The sequence below is a fragment of the Haplochromis burtoni genome, unplaced genomic scaffold (genome assembly GCF_018398535.1).
Source record: "Haplochromis burtoni strain Fernald_Lab_line unplaced genomic scaffold, NCSU_Asbu1 Contig_221, whole genome shotgun sequence".
Classification (NCBI taxonomy): Eukaryota; Metazoa; Chordata; class Actinopteri; order Cichliformes; family Cichlidae; genus Haplochromis; species Haplochromis burtoni.
Genome location: NW_024582582.1, coordinates 803354 through 827000, shown reverse-complemented (window position 1 = coordinate 827000; position 23647 = coordinate 803354). Strand labels below are relative to the sequence as shown.

The 23647-nt window shown below is 39.9% G+C and overlaps 1 protein-coding gene across 2 annotated transcripts in view; it reads left to right on the top strand.

The window, feature by feature from the left end:
• Window positions 1-6679: 6679 nt before the first annotated feature.
• The window catches only part of plxnb1b (plexin b1b), a 94181-nt gene continuing 77213 nt past the window's right edge, over window positions 6680-23647 (top strand). Inside the window, exon 1 of one of the 2 annotated variants that reach the window (XM_005938601.3) lies at window positions 6680-7045. The gene's annotated coding sequence lies outside the window, so the exon portion shown is untranslated. The remainder of the gene's footprint in view (window positions 7046-23647) is intronic. The other variant, XM_042226624.1, reaches the window with a different exon arrangement.

Sequence of the window (23647 nt, the reverse complement as noted above, 5' to 3'; positions counted from 1 at the left end):
AACAGTTGAATAAATTGGTGAGAAAGATAATAAATCATTAGTTTCACTGATTAGTTTCAGTGTGAAAATAGTGTAAATCTCATCCTATAGCCTTAATAACACGAGATCTCAACTAATCAGAACGCCTACTTTGGAGCAATGTGTCCACAGCATTTTCTTCCACCGTCATCAGGGAGTACTCAGATCCTTTACTTAATACCAGAAATATAGGAATACTGCTTTACACACAAAAGCCATGGCATTACCAGACCCATAACAACCAGCCAATAGACATCATATCATAGTGGAATTAAAAGCAGCACTACATGAAATGAAATAAAAGAAAGAATATTGAAATATGAAACAGAATAAAAGTTTAAATCTGAATGAAATTCAATACAGAAACTAGAAGAATAAAAACAATAACTCATGCATAAAAACTGAAAAGTGGAATTAAAAGCTGTGCAAGAGTTACGTTTTTAAAAAGCACAACACAAAGAAGACCTTGTGGTAGAATACATGTCTTTGGCTGTATGGAGAACGGAGCATCACAGCCCGAAGAGCTTAATCACCCCACAAAAGTCATTTGTAGCCTTCACTAGTGCCATTTCTGACTGAAGCTTAGCCGGGTCAAGTAAAAGCTTTTTAACTAGGAGCAGCCAGCATGGAGTACATGTCCTGCTATAAATTAATCATATTTAAAATTGAACAATGAATTAATGACGAGTCTATCCATGGTCAGTTTAGTTAGAATGGAGTTTAATAGACATGTTGAAAGTTTGGAGGAAGGACTCGTGAAAGTTAGTTTGGAAAGGCTGTCTGTAGTCACTGAAGTTGCTGTGTTGAATGGTACATTTAGCCCATATAGCTCTGAGGCTATGACAGTTACTGGCATGTCAAGCCTTCTCACAGCACAAACTCCAAATCCCAACCTTCCACCAACATTCTACAATACACCAACATTTAATTAAATAAATATATACATACATTTGACCATTTTTATACAATTAAATATTTTAGATGAAATATTCTACACTTTACCCTTACACCTTAACATTTGCCCAAACACCCTGGAGAGGACACAGAAAAGACATGTGACACATTTGCCTAAGTTCTCCTAAATGGTAAACCTTATTTGCTCCCAGTGACAATTCTTTCCTTCTCACAGACAACCACTACAGTTCTTGATGAGGAGCAGCTGTGCAGGACCTGGAACAGAGGCTACCTGCGAATTGTTAAAATACTCAATAAATATTCAATAAATAATTAAACTTCTTGTGTGCAAATGTTATTGATGTGCAAATATTGCTTAACCCTCTGGGCTCTATCCTGGCCATTTGTGGCCACTTCACTTTTCTTTTTTCAACCATTTTCGTTCTGTTAATGCAAGTGGAATGAAACTTCCCAAAGGTGTGTATTTCTTTCAGATTTTTTAATTTTCAACATCAGCTCCTTAATAATATCAATAATATTCACTATACACCATATACACTATATCATGCAATTTAGGTAAAATTGCTTTCATTCTAAAGTCAACACATGAAAATTGTAGTTTTTAATGTTTTTTTACCAAATTACATCATTTACCCATTTTTGACCAAACAAGCAATTTCATGTAACATTCCTAGTTTCTAGTAGCGGCCTTTGATGGCCTACCACACTCCAATAGACCAAAATAATGAAACAATTTTGACATAGGTTTGATCTTAAGGATCTAATAGTTTGTGTTTGTGCATGACATTGCAGCACAAACATGTATTTGCAAGATAGACTGGAATAAATAATGATGCATTAAACATTACATAGGCTGCAGTGAGTGTCTGTGGATGCAGGTTATTGAGCTTTGAGGTTCCCAGTCAAACTCAGCTTTGAAGCACATGTTAAAAGCAGTTTTACTCTTGTATTTTTCATAAAAAGACACCATACCCAAAATTTAACTCTAAAAACAAAAACAAAAAAACCCCAATCACAGGACATTTTACAGAGTTCAAACCTGCAGCTGCAGCTGGAGTGCAAACAACAACAAACACTGTTTGTAAACGTGTCCTGGAGTTTATGCAGGTGCAGACAGAGCTACTGCTGTAAGTAAGCCTAACAGCTTCCAGATCATTTATTCTGGCTGTATGGCAAGAAGGTCATCACTGCCTATATGATCTGGTCAGAGAGCAAGGACAGCAGCAGTCCTCTGCCCTTGAAGAAAAGTCATCTGCCCAAGATGAAGAAACTTCCTCTCCAGAAGATGAGGGGACAATCTCCAAAGAAGCTGATTGCATCACCACTGATGAAGAGTACTAGCCAGTGCCTGAATCCTCTTCTTTGGGGGAAGATTGGGGTTGGGGGGCATGGAGGTGGAGGCCGAGCAGCTGATGGAAAAGAACATAGGAGCATTTTCTGAGACCGAGGAGCCGGCGACTGAGTGGATCCCTCATGAAAGGAAAACCACTGAAGAGAGACTGCTCTACAATCCAGTGCCCACTGGTATCAAACCAGGGCTCAGCCTGTATGCAGTTTCCTGCATTACGAACCTGCACGGGAGGCGAAGGTGTGAGGATTGGAGGATTATAGATGAAGTAGAGATGTGAGCCTAAACCAGAATAAAGCAATACATAGCATGTTGGATGACAACACTGGAAGTTCTCAGGAAGTAAAGAAGGGAAAGGGGTTCGGACTCCAACTGACGGAGGAGCTCTGAGGACAACGTCTTTCCTTTGGTCACCTTGGCAGAGGAACTCCTCAGATGAAAACTGGCACAGGGGAAACAACCCAGAGCTTCCTCCCCAGCTCCTCCAGTTGCAACAGAGGAAGATTTTGTTGTCTGTCTTTGGCTTCACCAAAACTACCACAGCGATATCCCACATGCCAAAGCAACGGAGGAATGTGCTTCTTTTGACAGCAACACACAAGGAACCAGCAGTCAGTGACGGGGAATAAAGGATGCGTGGAAGCAAGAAGCAATCCTGGACTACAATAGGCACAAATATTGCTTGGATAACTTAGAGGGTGTTGGCACCTCGAGTTGTAGAAGGAAAACTAACTGATGGCTGATGGCTCTTTTCTCCAATCTCCTGGATGTCTTGGGATACGATGCCTTTGTCCCACCGGAAACAGCTTCACTGAAGTGGGGGAGTCCTCTACAACCTACAAATGAAGAGTGATGCTGGGAGAGCTGGGACACATGCTGGTGACCTCAACAACTGCAAGACACACATTTCAGTGGTTATTTGGTCATTAAATTGCTTTTCTGGCTAATAACACACCTTTTGTGATTTTCTTTTTGGTCATTTATCCCCTCCCCAAAGAAAAAATAATAAAAAAAATAAAGTAAAAATAAATCATTATTACTGTTACTGTTACTGACCTGCAATGATGACCTGCATCATTCATATGCTAAAAAATCTGAACTTTATTACTATTTTCCCCCAAAAGCATAGTAATAATACATAATATTATTACTACGCTTTTCAAAGGGTATAATATCTGAATTTGTATTATGTTTTGGTTTTCATGACTAGGACCAGTGCTAATCTAAAAAACCAAGTCCAAAAAAGTGGAAATTATTCTTAATATATATTAATTTTATAGCATTTTGTAAACGTAAACAGGGGGTGGCCATTTGTGGCCACGAACAAGCTGAGAGGAAGTTTTTATGTTTTTCTGTCACTGCACAAAAAAACAAAGATGCATAAAAGTCATACATACTGTTAATTATTGCTATACATCTACCTCCACCATGGTTGGAAAATAAATCAGATGGCATGTTTTATTTGGAAAAAGATTGGGGTTTTACAATTTTTTCCATTTATGAGTTCCTAGGATTATTTGATTTAACTGGTATTTAAAGGGTTAAAATTCTGAATTTGAATGAAATTTTGAGTTTCATGAACAGCACTGATGCTAATCTAAAAAATCAAGTCAAAAAAAGTGAAAATTTTTGTTAATATATATGAATTTTATAACATTTTGTAAACGTAAACAAGGGGTGGCCATTTGTGGCCATGAACAAGCTGAGAGGGAGTTTTTATGTTTTTGCTCTCCCTGCACAAAAATAACAATGCATTATAAGCAATGTTCATGTGAATCAATTACATGCCCCAGACTCTACTATTAATAATACAAGAAATTCCAGTAGCAATGCAATTATAGAAAATTGCAAGATGTAATGTTGTCTTCCAGCTAGTGCAGTGGACAAACAAACTGGTGTTTAAAGGGTTAAAAATGTGAAAAGTAATAACTATTTTATATTTATGAAAAAAACTGAAGTTAGTTAAAAGCTTTATGCAAAAAAAATGGCACAAAAAACCCATAAAAGTAATAAAACCTAATCTGTCGGTGGACACTTTTGGCCACAAACAAGCTGAAAGGGTCGTGATTTTGAACAAACCCAGAGGGTTAAAGTGTGATGTTACATAAAGTGCTCCTAAAGTGCTGTACAAGTTATAATACAAGTAAGGGAGTACTCTTCCTTACAAGGATAACAAGGCTTTTTAAAACGGGGGAACAAACCTGAGAACGGCTTGGACCCAAGGGCACTGGATGTCTCTGGACCACTCACCTGAAGGAGAGGTGCTTGATCAGTCATTGGTTGTGTTGTACATGCAAGCAGCCAGAGAAGGGTGATAGATTACAATAATGTTTAATATTTTTAATGTGTGTGAGGCAGCACGGTGGCACGGTGGTTAGCACTGTTGCCGCACAGCAAGAAGGTCCTGAGTTCAATTCCACCATCAGGCCAGAGTGTTTCTGTGTGGAGTTTGCATGTTCTCCCCGTGTTTGTGTGGGTTCTCTCCGGGTACTCCGGCTTCCTCCCACTGTCCAAAGACATGCAGCTTGTGGGGATAGGTTAATTGGATAATCCAAATTGCCACTAGGTGTGCGAGTGAATGTGAGTGTGAATGGTTGTCTGTCCCTGTGTGTTAGCCCTGCGACAGACTGGCGACCTGTCCAGGGTGTACCCTGCCTCTCGCCCTATGACAGCTGGGATAGGCTCCAGCGCCCCCCGCGACCCTGAAAAGCGGAAGCGAATGGATGGATGGATGGATTTTTAATGTGCATGATAAGAAGCTAAGACTATGAAGTGGCATGAAAAGAAAACAGGAACCCAACCCTATATTAATAAAATGTGGCTTCTATCTTCTCGAGAGATATTCTTGTGTAGACTATATGTAAATATACTTTCTTTGATGTTTCAGTGAGGTTTTGAGGATCTTTGCATAATCAAAAAGAAATAATTCAGTTATCTGAAATAGCAATGTCTAAAAAATATGATCTTATTTTTTTGCACTAATTTCATCTGTGCTGTAGTGTGTGCATCGCGTACAACTCTTTTGTGACACAAAAAGAGCTCCATGCTCTGGATGCAAATGTCCCTGATAAATATACATGATTATTATAATGAGTGTACATAGTGAGAGCAGAACAGACTCTACTGTCTTGTATTAGAGCTCGGGGGGATTTAACAAGTGCCGTGGTGGGTGGGGCTGAGTGTGATCTTTGAAGTTTATCTAGCTTCAACCCTCATTACAGGAGAATTAAAAAGGGTAAGATAAAAGGCTTCTTTTCACAGGAGAAGACAAAGATTCAGAGAGAGACTCTCCTTGAGGATAAAAAGTGTGTGGAGCGGGTTTTGTGATCTCTGTGTGGTCTCTGTTGATCCGCAGTGTGACATGGCATCTCTAAACTGAACAGTGGATAAGAACTGCACCCTGAATAACACCACAGTCATCCCACACAACAAACAGTTCCAGTCACGCTGACTTAATGTGTTGTGAATGTTTGTTTCATGGTTCACTATAGTAAACAACTGCTGCTTGTTTGGTTTTTTCAAACCAGTCAGCAAAAGATTATCTATTAATATTTCTGTATGTTGACTTTATGAATTCTCAGCAACATACATTTGCAATATTGAAAGAGTTATTCTGATGATTGTGTTTTTATCACATATTTGGCCCTTTGAGTCTCTCTGAATATATATATATAGATTCCTGGGGCTGGAAAAATGGACGTCAGTTTTTCTTAAAGCAGGACTATTTGATGTAATAAAGTCTATGGTCACACTGGCAGATGTAGTCCATGCATGTTTCCTGTTGGCCAGAAGGGGTCTGCCATGCATCAGCCGGCTCTCTAGCAACTGATGCTGCATTCAGGAACTGGTGGAAGTACAGACTTTACACTATTGTCATTGCGTTCAATAAACTTTCCATCCTAACAGTCACTGGTTTTTGTACTACAAATATGAAAATGGAGTGAAAGTTATCTATTTAAATTCGCAGGTTGTGGTCTGGTGAACATCAAAAGACAAAACCACTCAAAATCTTTTAAGAAGCACATCTTGGTGTTGGTCAAGTTACTTGAAAATAGTAATTAGTTACTAATTACTCATTACTTCTCCAAGAAAGTAACGACTTTACTGATGACTTATTTTCAAAAGTAATTAGTTACTTTATTACATAGTTACTTTTTAAAAACATGATACACAATCTGAATGCGTAATAAAGCAACAGACTTCTTCTATTTTGTCTGCAGCGGTCATGTCAGTGGGGGGATCCCGGGGTTTCTCTGTGAATTTCACATTCTCACTGTGCAGCTAAAGCTGGTCACTGCTATTTAACACAGATTACCTTACGTTCGCACGTGGTTATGTAAAATACGAGGAGCACTTGAAGGGAGCGTCATGTATCCTCCCTTCGCCAGCCCCCTTTTTACGCCTGTGGAGAGCTGGGCGCTGAGCGAAGTATTCTCACTGTTGCTTACAGGGCGCATGTGGCGGCAGAGAGCTGCTGAATGAAACCAAGCAGAGAACCAGGAGAAACTTTTTTTTTGCTACATGGAGTAACCACGCTGTTTTTCATCGGTAAATTAGGTGTGTAAAGTTGTGAAAGTTGGACGCCTGACAGGAAATTTCCAAGCATGGACTGAGCGGCAGGAATATCGAGGAGGATTCGCTTTCTTGCCCGCTAATTTGTCTGCACAAGCACCGGCTGCGGAAAAATTGGATACTTTACTAAAACTTCGCTGTAAGGAGGAGTAAACCAGAGCTGAGTGACCGAAGAGTTGTACACAGAGCACGGTGAGTGTGGGTGAGGGCTGTGCTGTGAGTCTCTGAAAATCTGTCCCATTGAAATCAAACTGGCATTTTTTTTTCCACTTGTTTTCCTCTAAGTGTTCAAACTTCTGCCTTGTGATCAGTAATGTCGGGGAAATGGGTGAAAACCTTTATTTACCAATATTTATGTGGATTTCACACAAATCCACACACACGTGCTCCTTATTGGTTATTTACAGACTTTTCGCTATTAGTGGTGGAGCAGTTGGAGCAGGTTGATGAGAGTTGGGTTAGCTAGCGTTGAAGTGAACTCACTCCGTACACGTCCTCCAGGAACCGCTGCTCCACTCCTTGCTTTTTATGGGACATTATGCGTCTTTTCTTTTTTTATTTTATTACTTGAGTGCAAATATAATTTTTTTTTTTAAAGTCACCCCCCTTTTATTTTTTTTATCTGTTGAGTGTTCGGTCCGTTGATTTAAAAAAAAAAACAAAAAAAACAAAACAACAGAATTTCTTTTTCATTGACGAAACAAATTTAGTTTTTCAAAATAAAATGTCAGAGTCAGTTTTGAGCCCAAACCAGCATAAAAATATTTAATCCCATCATAAGACAACAGTTTGTTCTCAACGCGAAAGTGTTGCCTGGAGAGGCTTTTAATCGGAAAACCAGAAGAGAGAGATCTTGTCCTCATCTATTAATGATATTCTTTAAAGGCAAAGGTCGGATCTGGGTCTGTGTTAGTTTGTAGCTGCTTGTGTAAAATGTCATTATGATATTAATGTACACTCTGGTACAGGTGTCACGGGGGCTCTCCAAAAGAGGGACTGTGAGTGTGTGACCATGGATCATGCTCGGCCTTTCTTGTGTAGTGTCTTTTATTGCCTCATCACAGAGCTGAAGGTTTATTATGATCCTCCTAATTATAATGGCAATAATTGCTCATGTATTTCAGAGTGTTGCCAAGGCTGGGAGAACCATCATGAGCTGCTTGTTGCTGTTAGCATCTTGAAATAAAAAGTGACTGGCAGTCTTTCTTCAGGTTTTCAAGCAGCTAAATTGTGAAAGCCAGAGGCTGCAGCGATGCAGGGCGTTACAGCAAAACAACAACCAAACATGGACTTTAGTTCAGACTCTGGTGTAGTCCAGCTGACTGAGTCAACAAAGTTTTGTTTTTCTCTTTTTTTCCCCATCTGATAAAACTCGTCACTTCTTGCAGTCTTTGTATAGTTCTTTCATCATGTGTTGGTATTAGAACAGCTAAAGTAGGGTCTGGCTGACTTAAGTGGGGCACGTATTTTCATTGTCCCTGAGTGAAATGCTGTTGACCAGCAAAACCAGTAGCTGACATGTTTTCGTGCTTGTACATGGATACAGTCAGTCAGCAGGAAACGGAGCTTTCTGGTCTTGTGAAATGAGCTTGTAAATGTCCTCATTATGGGGTCCTTATGGGGTATAAATGCTCGACCTCCAGCGGCCAAAAATGGAAGAAAATTGGAGTTTTAAAAAGGTGCAAGATAAATGAACAGCTATTTATTGTTGCAGTAATTTTAGTTTAGAATATGCACAGGAGAAAACTTTACATGAAAATATCAGTGCTTGGTTGCCATTTTCTTCAGATGTTTCATTCTAACAGTATAGTAGCAAGTGTGCTCCTACTTTTCTGTACCTACAGCTTTTTAACTTGATTTCTCGGTATAACTGAACAGGTCTCATGCATAACAGGACTGACTTAAGTATTAATTGGTAAGCGCCTTGAAAGATGTCAGCATTCAACAGCCAGGATTTGTAGCAACAGAGGTTGTTAAGTGCCTCTCTAATAAACAACACTCACCTCACAAACTCTCTCACAGGCAAGGTGCCAGAGGTCAAAAGGTGATGGGGGCTGGGTGTTGAATGCTCTCGTTTTGGCAAATGGAGGAGCATGTGGTGTCAAAACCAATATCCTCACAGCAAACCATTGTCAGGTGGTGTCATGAGCTGAAGTGAAGGCAAACACTGCCTTACGAGATAAAGGAGCAGCTTTGTATCGGTTGGTGTCTGCTGTCATTCTTGTAATGAACAGGTGGGGAGAATTCAAGGCCGGATGAAGGTTTGATGAACTGTGGATGGCTGTTCACAGCAGCAGCTCATCCGTTTAGGCGTTGATGAAGCATCTGTGAATACTGTACGGAAAGTGTGACGTTTTCTCTAAAAGGTACCAAGTGGTTATTGTTGGGGTATGCCTGAAATCAGCAAATGTTTACAGGTTAAAGGAAGGCAGGGGGAAGGTGTAATTTTAGTTTAAAGATGGGATAAAGGGAGACATTTTCAGATCGTTTTCTCTTTGAAGTCTTGGTTGTGAAAAATGTAGAAAAAGAGGAGGAAGTTTATACTCTGCCTCCTTTGTCACCTCTGTATTGCCAGCCTTGTCACAGCTTGAAGGTTAAGCCTAGATTATACTCTGCTGGAAACCTGTTGGCCGAGTCGTCCTTCCTGTTACACTTTTTTGACATCCGCTTGAAGTCTGACGCCTGGTCAGCATAGTAGATGCATTGTAATGTAAATTGTCTGCACCGTTTGGAAAAATAATAAATAAAGGAAAAACCACCACGCTCACGGACATCGTTGCAGGTTGCATTGACCCAACCTATAGTTAATTTTCTTGGGTAGTGCACGTCAGGTTGAGTGGAGGGTTAAGAGGGGTTTCCAGCTACGGTCGAAGGGACAACGTAGATTTCCCACTGAAGTCAACTGTAAGCACAAAAGTAGTCTAGCCAGTTTTTCTCCTGGACATTTTAAGTGAAAAATAACTGCTTAACACTTTAACAGTGGCTAAAGTAACCTTGTAAAATATTTCTGACTGGGATTGTAGGTGAAGCTTTTAATAATCTGCTTAAAGTTTTGGTTTTCCACTTATGTATCAGTAATTTCCATCTACCGTTTGCTCTTCCTGTCGTGTGGAGTGGAACTAGCGATTATTCCAGTGATGCTCATTTGAGTCAGTCATTTTGGTCACACATCACCACCTGCTAGTATCTTCTCCTTTGTAACCTGGTTGTATTTGATGGCGTATTTTTGCCTGAAGTGGTGAAACATATTTATGGCTTCCACCTTCTCACATAGTTTGCAGACTACAGTGCTTTGTTTGAGGCTCTCTTTTAGGTACTGAATTGTGATTAGAGGCTGACACAGGGCTCTCAGGCATGTAGGCATGATATGGCACAGCTCTAGTTTTTATTGCAGATGACAGGAAAGGACAACTCTCAGCCAGTCTGGTCACCTCAATAGCGATCAGAGTAGAAATTATTTGTAATGGCAGCAAGATATGAACACTCTTCTTGTCTGGCGGGGGTCGGGGGCTCCTCCACTCCAGTGGCCAGATTAAATACTCAATTTAATTATGTCACTGAGCATTAAGTCAATAACCTTATCGGAGTGGTCCGGCTGTTTAATGGAGCTTTGTGGGCCAACAGATGCACCAAGATTAAGGACTATATGCTGGTGTTGCAAACCCTGAGAGGAGGGATAAAAGACAGACATGGAATCTGATACATGAGCCCCTACTGCGCGGTGCCATACGTTTCACCACAGACTGATGGAAATCAATTGAAGAGATCCCGTAGTGTTACAGCTAGGGTTATTTATATAAGGTTGAATCAGAAGTTGATAATAAAAATTACTATTACATTAGATACTCATTTGCAACAGTATTGATACCAAGAATGCCGTCTTTGCCTCCTCCGGCTGTCACACAACATTACCCAGCAGACACCAACACTGTCTGCTGGGTAACTGGTCAAAAATGCCAGGATACTAATTCATTATTATCAGGTTTTCTAACAACTTCCTAAAAAGCCTCCAGTTGATCAAAAATGGTGCAGCAAGAGTACCAACAGGGACTAGAAAGAGAGCAGATTTCTCCCATATTAGTTTCTCTTCATTGACTCCCTGTTAAATCCAGAATCTAGTTTAAAATACCTCTCCTCACATACAAGGTCTTGAAAAATCAGACCCCATCTCATCTCAAAGACCTCATGGGGCCATGTCACCACCAATAGAGCTATTTACTCTCGAACCGCTGGCTTACTATTGATTCCTTGGATGTTTAAAGGTAGAGTGGGAGGCAGAGCGTTCAGCTTCCAGAACCTGAGAGCTGGTCCTCCTGTGAAACCAGCTGTTTGGATTTGGGAGACAGTCTCTGTGCTTAAGATTAGGCTTAAAACTTTCCTTTTTGATAAAGCTTACAGGCTGACGAGTCTGTGACCTTTAGTTACGCTGTAATAGGCCCAGTCTGCTGGGGGCTGCCCATAAAGCCTCCTATGTATTTATGCAACACTACACATTTGATCATTGTTTATTATTACTCTGTGTCGCTCTTCCATGGTGTCTACCTCCCCTCACCCCAATGATGTTTCAAGCTTACTCTGTTGCGCCGTGATTTTGACATCGCGTTCTGCGGCACGTGGCACAATATTTCTGACGCTTGGGCTAGGCATGCACTTCTCGATTTTTGTAACCTAGTTTAACCTACCAGCATTTTAACGATGGTTATGGCGGACATTAATTCGAAGCCCCAAACTGGACAGTTTGTGCTCTACTGTACACATTATCTGGCTCTGAAAAGCCTTTTTTGGTGACTGAGGAGCGCCTCTGGATTTAATTAGACAGACGAGTTTGTTCATTATTCAGATATGTAAATGGAGACCCAGATACAGGCAGTGCTATGGAATGTAAAATGGATTTGATAGTCAAAAGCCCTTTGAAGCAGCAAGTGAAGTGCTCTGTAGTTACGTGGATTATTAACTTATTACAATGGGCTGTGTGCTTCCACCCCTTGCTCTTTGGCGTGTGCGTGTATGTGCTTACAGTTGCTCCCTCTTGAATGAGGCTAGTGTGTTTGCACAAGGTCAGTCTCAAAGCAGGAGTACACGTGACACGGTGGTTTGCCCAAACACAGTCTACCTCCTGAGTTGCAGTGAAGTAACTGAAAACTACAACCGAACTCTTGTGCTGCCTGACATCACAGACGTACGAGGGGATTCATGTCGAACATTGAGCTAAAAATGAAAAGGTCTCATGTTGGTTTGATATAGTAGTTTAGTGTTGGCTGTTGTTGTGATTTGGTGCTATGCAAATAAAACTCAATTGGTTAAAGAATATTGAAATGAATCAAGTGACGTTTACTGTTTACGTGAGATGGCAGCCGATTTAAAATGTGCATATTCACTGTCAGATCTGGATCAGCTTTTACAGGAATTTTGCAGCTGCATTACACATTTAGTTCCCAATTGCAATGCAGAATATTCTTTTATTACTAATTCTGAATGAAAGCTGCTATTTTGTGACAAATACAGAAGTAAAGATTGGTCTGCATTTACTTCCTGTTCATGTTTGTACACTGTGTGGCACCATTTATGATTTTGCTGCTAAACGTGTGACCCGATGGTGACGGCTACAGGCAGTATGGTACAAACAAAACCTGGTTTGTCTCCGTCTGCCTCAAGCTCTATTCACACCATATTCTCACTGCAGTTTTCTTTACTAATCTGATAAAACAAAGTTGTAATAATGGAGCTAACCCATAAACACAGCACTGTCTGTCTGAATTGTGGGGAAAGTGATGTCATACTTTAATTCATGCCCTAACTCTGCAGTTTCGTCCATCTCTTCCTCTCCATTCATTGCTCCTAACTCAGCACTCAACACTTTCTGCAGCTCTCATTTGTTTCAGCATCCTGTCATTCTGCGCTGAAGCAGCCGTTTGTAGAAGGCCCTGAAAGAACGAGGCCCTGCTGTGCGATAGGTTGACATGGATGAGAAGAGCTTTGTCAGTGTACTCACAAAGAGAAGATATGACCTCTGCCTTTACCTGAACCACGCAATCTCACACTTGGCCTTTGTTCCTGTACCTTCGTGAGGTCCAAAGTATGGAAGAATTTTTTTTTTTTTTTTAGGCCTAACCTAACCTGGGCTTTAATCCTGCAATCTAAGTCTGGTTGTAATAGACCCTAATTATAAACCCACATCAATGTAGACACAAGATAAGAGGCTTTTTTTAGGAAACTGCAAAAACTACGCACAGTTTCCTTGTCTGGAAACTGTGCGTAGTGCTGGGTGTTGTTTAAAGTCATATTGGTATGTGAGCCAAAATGGACCTGAGGCAAAGTAAACATGCCAGAATGAAAGATGCTCACATTTCTTTTGTGCTGTCTTTACACAACTGGAGATGGAGATGCATGATATCCAATGTGTTCAAGATTTATTTATATTCATTACCCAGTCACTGTTGTTCTGTAACATGACATCAGCCACTTTGGATTCAGTTGAAATCTCACTGTTAAGGTTTTGGCTGCCACCATGCCAGACGGTAACACATCACTATACCACAGTGAGCTTTGCTGGCAGAACTGACTAATAAAATTGTAGAAATTTAAAAAACAAACAAACTATAAACTTAATACTGTTACACAAAGTACAATTGTGGTTATGAAATCACAAAACCAAAGAATATGGTGACAGAATAAGAACTTTACTGTGAAAATGACAGGATTGAAATATAGAGCAGCAGCACAACATTTAAGTGGTCTTCAGGCATGTATCATTTGGTATCTGTAATCAGTATGTGAGGGTAAATAATTATGCCACAATGGACATTAACATGCAGTGTGTTTAAAAACAATTTGGCTTTCACTGGAAACAGAACCTGAGATAATTGTTGCACGTTATGTTCCTGCAGTGAAAAAGATTTGGCAGCATGGTGTTAAATTCCAGGTATCCTGCAGCTGCAGGAGTATATGAACATGCATACTCGTAATTTTTTATTTCTTTATTTTTTGTTAAATTCACTTTGCATGCTTTGGCTGAAAACTGATCCAGAACTCAACTCAAAATGAAACGGAGGCTTTTTGTTTCTGGCTTTTTGTGGCTGAAGTTACCTGGTTGTTCCTCTGCATGCTCCACAGAAATGCAAGAAAACTTTTTTTACTTTCCTTTTTTTGTCTCGCTTGCAGATAATTTCTGCTTTTTGGTCTCTGCAGCTTTAAAAATGGTGTTCTGCATTCCCCACGCTTTTCTTTCTCTTCAGAAAGAGAACGTGGCCATGCCTTCTTTTTGTTTCTTTTGTTGAAGAGGAGGCTGAAAAGACCGGCCAACCAGACAGGAGATTGTAAGGAAAGGGTGGGAGCTTAGAGACACGTAGGCATACCTCGAGGAGAGGGGGGGAGAGCGAGAGAGAGAGGGGGGGCGGGTGTCTCTTCGGTTCTCTTGTTTGTTAGCTGGAAAACAGCTGGTGTTTTGGCTGTAGACTCAGAGAAACGACAGGTGAGTGGGTGTGGTGGAAGAGGGAGTGTCCTCCATCTGGAAGATAACCTTGTGAGTCCAGGCTTTCATATCGAGAAAACTGCTTTTGAAAACTTTTTGAGCATACGTGACTGTTTTCATGTTGAAATGTGGTGATTTAGTAGCAGATTAAGGGGATGGCAATTAGAAATCTCCTAAGTTTTTCTGTATTGTTCCTTGCATTGCTTAGCTGCAGTCAGGTGGCCATTCATCCTGAATTGTGATTTGAAGGGAGAAGAATTTAATATAATCCACATGACATCAGTCAGCTTTGGTTTTTGGCTCCAGAGGCAACAATATGAGAAGCATCTGCTGTGATGACACTATCTGGGTTTCTTTTCTTACTCTGTGTGTGTCTGTGTGTCTTTTCATGACACACAGACAAGCATGAAAAGCAGCATTTTGAAATGCCGACAGTCAACTGTTGCCAAGTGGCAACCATGGAGGCTGCTGGAGAACAGTGAACGCTCAGTTTCCCTAGAAACACCCTTTTTCCCTCCCCTAAATGGACCCCCCCCCCTTAAGTCCCATTATACCCCCTGGGGGGGAGTCCTGGGAAAACGAGGTTGCTATGGTAGGCCAAAGCTGAATGTTGGGCAGGCATGTTAAAAGTTCAGGCCCCTGGCAAGCTGCTGCTGGACTCAGGTACAAAACTGGAAAACCTGAACTTCTACCTTTTTTAAATCTTCAAGGCTAACAAAGTACGGTCTGCAACAAGCATTTAATTCATCATGAATTTCTTAAGAAATTCTGGTCTCAGAAGACTAGTATTAATTTAAGTACTTGGGTACTTAATGTCTGTCAACTAAAGATTTTCCTAGTATTCCCAGGCTGTTTGGAATATTTTTATCAGTCATCTTTTCCCATTACTACTTTACATGTGGATGCACAAATAGAACTGTGGTAATGATTGTATCCAGCAAGGATACTGTTAATGTCAGATTGAATGACCATGCTAAGTGGCTGACATTGGACTCTTTGTATGTTGCAAAGCTGTGGATAAACCTGATGAATGATAAGTGAATGTTTGCCTGCAGAAAGTACTTTTGACTTTCTTGCCCTCCTGCAATGATCCCACACCTGAGGAATGTGCTATAAAGCAAGATTAGCATGTTAGCATGCTATGTCAAGCTTAAAGTCAGACTTGAAAGTTGCTCTCTTTCTACCTGGCTATATTACCATGGAGACTTGGTCTAAATTTCGGTTTAAAATTGTCTAGAAGCGCCACGTGTTTACTGATTTTTACTGACAGCATGTTTTAAGTGCGAAACAGATTTTCTGTTAGAGATTTTATATGTGCAAGTTATTAAGCCGTACCTTACTAAAACCACTGAACAAAGCGCAAACGGTCTACACATTGTCATAGAAATGATGACATTGTACATTAGTCATTTTAGTGTACAAATGTTTCTATATTTGTTTGGTTTTACACTGCTGGAATTGAAGTAAGTAGAAGACGGGACACCATCAGGAGTATCTGTGCAATCAATAAAAAGTTTTGTTTGATCTTCCAAAAAGCTAAAGTTTCTCACCATGTGCAATAATAACCCCACAGTGAGAAATGTGCAATATCTGTAATATAATTAGATTCTCCTTGTGTGCCACCCTCTTGTAAAAGAGGTATAATTTATAATTCACAATTTATATTAGTATTGTCATGCTTTAGTTTTGTCTATTCTTCTAACATGCTTACTATGACTGAGAGCTCTGCAAATGTCTTGTATCAAGATAATAAATATCTTGAATTAAAATGTTTATTGTATTACTGTCTATTAGATCACCAGATTAATAATTTCAATTCAATGATTTATCAGTTTCTTATCATGTTGCATTTTACTTGTATAGTTCACTTTTTTATTTTTAATCACCATTTTGTCACAATGTCTGTGACTGGACTGAGTCGCATTCCCACGGTTCACTTTGTGTGCAAGAAGAGTCATATTACCTGTGAAATGCCCCTTTTTGTGTGAGCACACACAGAGCCTGAAGCAGAAAGTTACCCGGTATTTCTAACAGTGGTCTTAGGTTTTGTTGAGCCAGCTAAGGCTTGTTTGAGGTTTGAGCAGATGTAGCGTGAACAGTCTGCAGGCAGTTTGAAGGCAGTATCTGCAGTGTATTTGTTGTCAATATAGCAGATTACCAATTATGTCTGCCAGTTTGTTGGCTACCCTTTATCATCAGCACAGAACATACAAAGAGCTAAAGTGAAACCAAGTATTGAAAACAAAAGTATCCATTGCAGCTACTATCAGTCTTTTTCATGCTGCATTATTATTTTAGATTTTTTTTTTTTCTTCTATTCTGGTCCAGCTTGTTAATCAGCATTTGAGTGATCATCCGCATCCAGCAATTTGCAGTTGAATTTTGGAGGACTGCACAGGAGCACGATTGCCATAGGTGAAAACCCTGCTCTGTTCACTGTCCAAGTTGAAGTCTGTATGCAGACAAACATGCACTGTATTGCCAAAAGTTAGGGCTGCTCAATTAATCGAATTTTAATCACCATTACGATCTGGGCTTTCAACGATCATTAAAAATGACGGAGCCGATTATTAGCCCCTCCCTCATTTATCCGCGACACCTTAAAGGCCGGTCCGTGAAAATATTGTCGGGCATAAACCGTCCGTGGCGCAAAAAAGGTTGGAGACCGCTGATTAAGAGGACCCGAGGGAAGCTCGGAAAGCTAAGCAGAAGTTATTTGGAGAGTGACTGCCGTTGGTTGAAAAGAGAGGTAAAAAAACTTCAGTGGTGTTGCACACTATTTTATATTATTTTTTTAAAGTCATTGTTAACCCTTTAAAGCCGGTCAGAGCAGCACGCTCCGTTTTGTGTAACTATTTTTAAATCCCTGTAGAACCTGAACCGTGTAAGCTAGCGCAATAACCGGAGGAGTTGTACTTACATCTTATGCCATCAGCTTGTCCTCGGTCACGGTTTCCTTCCACATAAAGCTTTGCAAAAATTGCATAAAAAGCGCTTGCAGGAACAAAAACATAATATTCCAGAAACACGCTTTGCCGATCCGATCAGCTGTTCGTAACACTTCCCACAGTGAAACAGACGTCAGCGCGAATATGCATGTCCGCCATTTCCTGGCCGAAACCGGAAGTGACGTCATTTTCGCGGAAATGTAGTTTTTTACTCGTAGGCCTTAAAAGCCTATACTGGTCATGTTTGACTTTTCTGAATAGTTTCTGGATGCTTAGAACTCGAATTGCACTGCTGGAAATAGTTTATTTTGATGCACCTAGAGCTGGGCGATAGAACGATAACGATATGTATCGCGATATAACTTTTACTCGATAGAGAAATTAAGCTATCGCGATAGACCTCGCCGCTCTTGTCCTCTTAAAAAAAAAAAAAAAAAAATAAAAAAAAAAGGTCAGCCAATCCAAATTAAGTAGCGCAGAGCCGAACCAATCACAGCCGCAGCGTCACGTCGCGTGACTTGTTACGTACAGCACAAGTGCCAAGCCGCACGTGTGTTTGTTTGGGAAGCAGCCAGCGGGTAATGGAGGAAATGAGTGTGCCGACTAGAAAAATCAACCGAGCGTGACCGAAGAGAAAACAGATGATGGTTCCAACGCCGGAGAGATTGTCGAACGGAAGAGCCATAGAAGTTCCGTAGTGTGAAGGTATTTCGGCTATTTCAAGTCTGACAAAAAACAGAGTAGCGTGCACTGTAAATTGTGCCGAAAGCAAGTCTGGAAATACAATAAACTGGTGCATGCGTCACACTGTGCGCCACGTTATTGTTTCGGTGAAATGAATTTCTACAATACTGTTACTGTTAATTCTACTCTCTGCAGTGTTTAAATGCTTACATATACACACAGTTACTGTCCCTCCACACATACGACTCGGTTCTGCTTCTATGCCCCAGCTTTGTTTACTTTTTCCCACCGAGGCTTCTAGACTTCTGATTGGCCAACATTTCTGCACGGTTAGGAATCTAGCGCCACCTGCTGCTTTGGCATGTTCATAGCAGCGTTTTCCTTCATTTCTGCCTTTATGTGTGGACGGGATTATTTTTTAAAACGAAAACGGAAAATCTCCGTTTTCAAAAATACCCGTGTACGTGTGGACGTAGCCTCAGTCTCTGACTGGAAGCGCTAATTCGTCATTCGGCTTTTGTCAGACTAAAGTAACTGTTAAAACTGTTTGAAAAGCTAGCTATACAACAAGGAGAGATTGAGAATTTCCTTTTAGTTCTCAGTTTATTTGATATTGACAAAAGTTAGTCAGTTTTGTCTGTTCTTCTGTAAAACAAACTAAGATTTATTTTTAGAATTAATATTTTGTTTCTAAGTGGAATTGACAATTTAGTCTGTTTCGTTTGTTCTATTTTGAAACTTAAACGCTTTAGCGGCTGCCTTTTGTGTAGTTTGCAATATTTGCCTTTATTTATCTGAAAAAGTCTCATGTTCCTTAAGTACATCTACCCTGTTGAACTTATTATGGGAAATAAATATTTAAATAAAAACAAGCTGCTGATTATTTCACATTTTACTTGTGAGCAACGGCACATTTAAATCTTACAAATATAGTTATTTGGCTTATATCGTGATAGATATCGTTATCGCCTGAAATGAAAAAAACATATCGTGATATGAAAAAATCTCATATCGCCCAGCTCTAGATGCACGTGCTGTTTTCTTTGCAAATTTGTATCATAGGATTGTTTTTTTGTTTTTCCTGCAGTATATAAAAATTGGTGTATCTCCAAAATAAAACTATGAAGACACTCAAAATAAATTTCCTGTTGTTGAAACTATTTTTTGCAACTTTTTTGTATTTAAAGTTTTGAGGGATAAACCTCTTAAATTTCTCCAAGTAGAAATATATGTAAAAAAACAAAAAGATTTTCAATTTTTTTGTAGTTTATTGCACTTTTTTGCAATTAATGTAGTTACTATGGACTTAATGCATACATATTATTAAAATATGGGCTATAACAGTTGTATAGCAACTTGAAATGCTCCCACAAATGGCACTACAACATGTAAAAAAATAATATAAGCTCTGGCGGACTTGGTTCTATAGTAGGTCTTAAAGGGTTAAATAAATATCGTCAAATAATCGAGATCTCAATTTCAGTGAAAATAATCGTGATTATCATTTTTGCCATAATCGAGCAGCCCTAGCAAAAGTATTCACTTGTCTGTCTTCACACACACATAAACTGGAGCTACATCCCATTCTTAATCCATAGGGTTTACTATGATGTCAGCCCACCCTTTGCGGTGGTAACAGCTTCAACATTTCTGGGAAAGCTTCCTACAAGGTTTAGGGACATTTATGGGAATTTTTGACCATTCATCCAGAAGTGCATTTGTTAGTTCAGACACTGTTGTTGTCGAGAAGGCCTGGCTCGCAGTCTCTACTCTAATTTTTTCACAAAGGTAGAGTCAGGCCAGTCAAGTTCTTCCACACCAAACTCGCTCATCCATTTCTTTATGGACATACTGGTGCACAGTCATGTTAGAACAGGAAGGGGACATTCCCAAACTGTTCCCACAAAGTTTGCAGCATGAAATTGTCCAAAATGGCTTCCCATGCTGAAGCATTAAGAGTTCCTTTCACTGGAACTAAAGGACTGAGGCCAACTCCTAAAAAAACCATCACCCTAAACCCCCCTCCACCAAACTCTGCTCTGTTATTATATATGGCCTACTGCTTAGTGGCTGAGTTGCTGTTGTTTCTATTGCATCCTTTTTGTTAGAATACTACTAACAGTTGACTGGAATATTTAGTAGCAAGGAAATTTCATGACTGGAATTGCTGTACAGGTGGTATCCATCCACACTGAACTCCTGAGAGCGACCGATTCTTTCACAGATGTTTGTAGAACAGTCTGGAAGTGATTGAAACACCTGAATTCAGTGATTTGGATGGATGAGTGAATACATTTGGCAATATAAGAATTTTGTGGGACCTTAAAGAAAGCTTCACTGTGTTGAACTTTCTTATATATATATATGTGTGTGTGTGTGTGTGTGTGTGTGTGTGTGTATATGTGTGTATGTGTGTGTGTGTGTGTGTATATGTGTGTGTGTGTGTGTGTATATGTGTGTGTATATGTGTGTTTGTGTGTGTGTGTGTGTGTGTGTATTAGTGTAATGTATATTCGCTTTCTGAGTTTGGGATAATGAACAACCGACCAATGAAAAGTAAAATCCTCATTGACGGTTTGGTTGACTGCTAGCAGCAACCCTACTTAATGCTAATGCTATCTCGGCTACCCTTAGCAACGAGGCCCACATCTGTAAAGCTGTGAAGCTGAATGATTCAAATGCCCATGTGCTCTTGTTATCTTTGCTCTTGTTGGCAGCAGGAGCTACTGGTGCGCTTACGATATCCTGCTGCTCGTCATGTGCAGAAAGTAAATGTGTTGTCCCAGCGCAGCAGTATTTTTACAAGCTGCCTATCATGTGTCTTCTTACCATGACACTTCCTGTTAGTTCATACTCCCTTAGAGGTCATGGGTCGTGGGGCTCTGCTACCCTTGCACTGATATAATCCTCCCTCAGCAGGGCTTTGTTTTAACAAAGCAGGGGACTGAGGTTAAAATGTTTGCAATAAGATGTAACTGCATCTGTGTGTGAGTGTGAACTCCGTGTGAGCCCACAATGTTTCCTTGCAACCTTTGCTGTTAGATGAGCTGAAGTGTAGCAGTATACTGGCCTAAGTGTAGCTCTTCACTGTGTTGTTTGACTTAAAGGATATCTAATTCAATGTGAACCTTTGATTTCATTCTTCATTTGGTGAACAGCGTCTGCATGTGTGGGCTGGTATAACCTCTGTAAAGCAGCAGCTTGCGTCACAAAATACTGGACCTCTCATGTTTTTAATGGAGGGGACCTTTCCCCCCTTGCTTACCAGGAATAATGTTTCCCCCTCGGTAGTTTTAATCTGGCTCCAAATGAACCAGGCCTTTGTTAGCTCCTTGAAGGGGTTTGTGTGTTGGTGAGTTTGTGGGATTTTTTTATTTTTTATTTTTTTAAGCCACACCATTCAAGTTCATGTAACTTAACAGCAGCTCATGACTAATATTGTTATTCCCTGGGTGGTGTACAGCTGGGTATATATGTATTTGGACTGTGGTACAACTTTTTAAAATGTTGCCTCTGTGCGTAACTACAAAGGATTTTAAATCAAACAATATGTGATTGCAGTGTATGCTGATAGCTTCAGTTAACAAATAGCATCAATATTTATAAATGGCTGTTTTCATATTGTGAAAATGGAGCAAACAGTGAAATTGAGTAACTCTAATTATCTAAAGATTTATGTCCAGTGTGTCTCCAACTAACTGCTGCAAACTTTCTGCCTTTGTGCCTTTATCTTTGAAAGTAACAAGCATTCCCTTACTTTTTTTTTAAATAGTGCATCCATTTACTGTGTTTGGCTTAAAAAGATTAAATTGAGCCTCAGGGAATGACCTGGTCAATGCTCAAATTTGAATCCTATGTAAATGTTGTGAAATGATTTGTATACAAGAAAACTCTTAATGTCTTGCACCTGCTGCACCTGCTGGAATTTTGAATGAAAAAGTAGCTAAAAAGAATTAATAAGCCAGCATTGAAGGATGATGGTAATTTTTTTTCCAAACACATAAAATAAGTTGTGTCCTGCATGATCAGCTAAGTAGTCGCTCGTATCAGGATGGCCCTAACTCCATCCATGAGGAATGACAGGCTATAAAGTGATGTAACTGATGATGATGTGAGTAAATATCGCAACTTTGTCAGCATTAGTTTCATTTAGGGAAAAATTCTATCCTAAATGTATTTCTTGAACGTTATTTTCAGTTTGTATTTTCTTCCTCCTGTGCTGCCCTGTAAACAGGCAGGACTATCTCAGCCCCAACAGGGCATTAACATTCCTTCCACTCAAATGTCAGCCCAAGTCCTGAGACCACGAAGCTTCTGCCTGATAAAACTGAAGTCCCTCAGAGCTGCTAGAGATGTTTATGAGCTTTTGTGAACATTAAAAAGCAACATATGTTTATTATGCTGATCTGTTTTCTTACAGAAAATTCATTGGTTGAAAAGAGTCGTTGGTTAAAGAGAAATAATGGGATTTAAAAAGTTTCCTTTGCAAATTGCAGACATTGGAAAGACTGTAGTGTGTAGTGATACACAAACCGGGTAGAATAATACAATGGTGACTACTGGAAAATAGAAATATTGATGCTGTTGCAATAAAATTAAAAATGCTTTGTGATGGACCATTATTTGCCGTTTTTCGTCCTTAAAGTGTACCCAGTTTGGCTTCCCCTCATTTAGTTGGTGTGTGTGCAGGCAAAGAGCTGGGCTGTGAAGTGTAGGTGGTTTACCTCAAGTGTTCTTCAGCAGGAGCGATTATCAGCGGAGAAGCTATAAAAGTTTTATAGCACCAACTACCCCTCCTGTTTCAACTTTGTTGTTTTACAGCAACACATTAGACATTTGTTTCTATTTGAGTAGCTGACAGTTGTTAGTCATCATGTGCCCTTTGCTTACAATGAGCTTGTGTTACACTGATTTAGGTCCTGGCAGTGAGCATGCAGTTGGATCTAAAATGGATTGCATGTTATCGGGTTTGTTCTTATAGATACCTATGCGTATTCTGGCTCACACTACAGATTTCCATGACTTGGCTACTTACTACTAGAGTTTGCAAAGCTACTCTAGTAGCATCCAAAAATAAACTGGAGCTGAAAGTCAGTGCAGTAGAGATGACTATTAGCTATCAGGGATACTGGCTGTCACTGGCCAACAGTAGAAAAAACAGAGCATTTAGAGCAGAATAAAGCCTGTTTGTTTGTTTTTGCCTCATGTGGGTTACTTGTACATTAACTAATTAATTGAATTGTTTAATTATTTGTCATTATTTGAAACCTTGGCAATGTTTCATGTCAGTGCTCACCATTGTAACACTATGTATATATGAAAACAAAGGAAAACTATAAGTCTTCTTTAGTATTTGCATTGATTACTTGCTTCCAAACTGAGTGACTTAATGCTGTTTAGCAATGTAGTCCCACTAAATAATAAATAAAAACTAGATAAAACTTAAATGCTTCCTAAAAAAGTCTCAAACTCTTGGCCTAAAGGCCTGGATAACCCAGGATGCTATCCGGCTACAGTGAGGCTGTCCTCATGGCCCTTATCGATTAAACGAGTTCCCTGTGCTGCCTGCTGATCGTAGACAACAAATTGATTACTATAATGGCCTCATGACCCGATGCCCTGCGCTGGTAGGATTCAATCAACAGGCAGTGACCTCTTTTTAGATCTCTGACTTATTAGTCTAACAGCTGC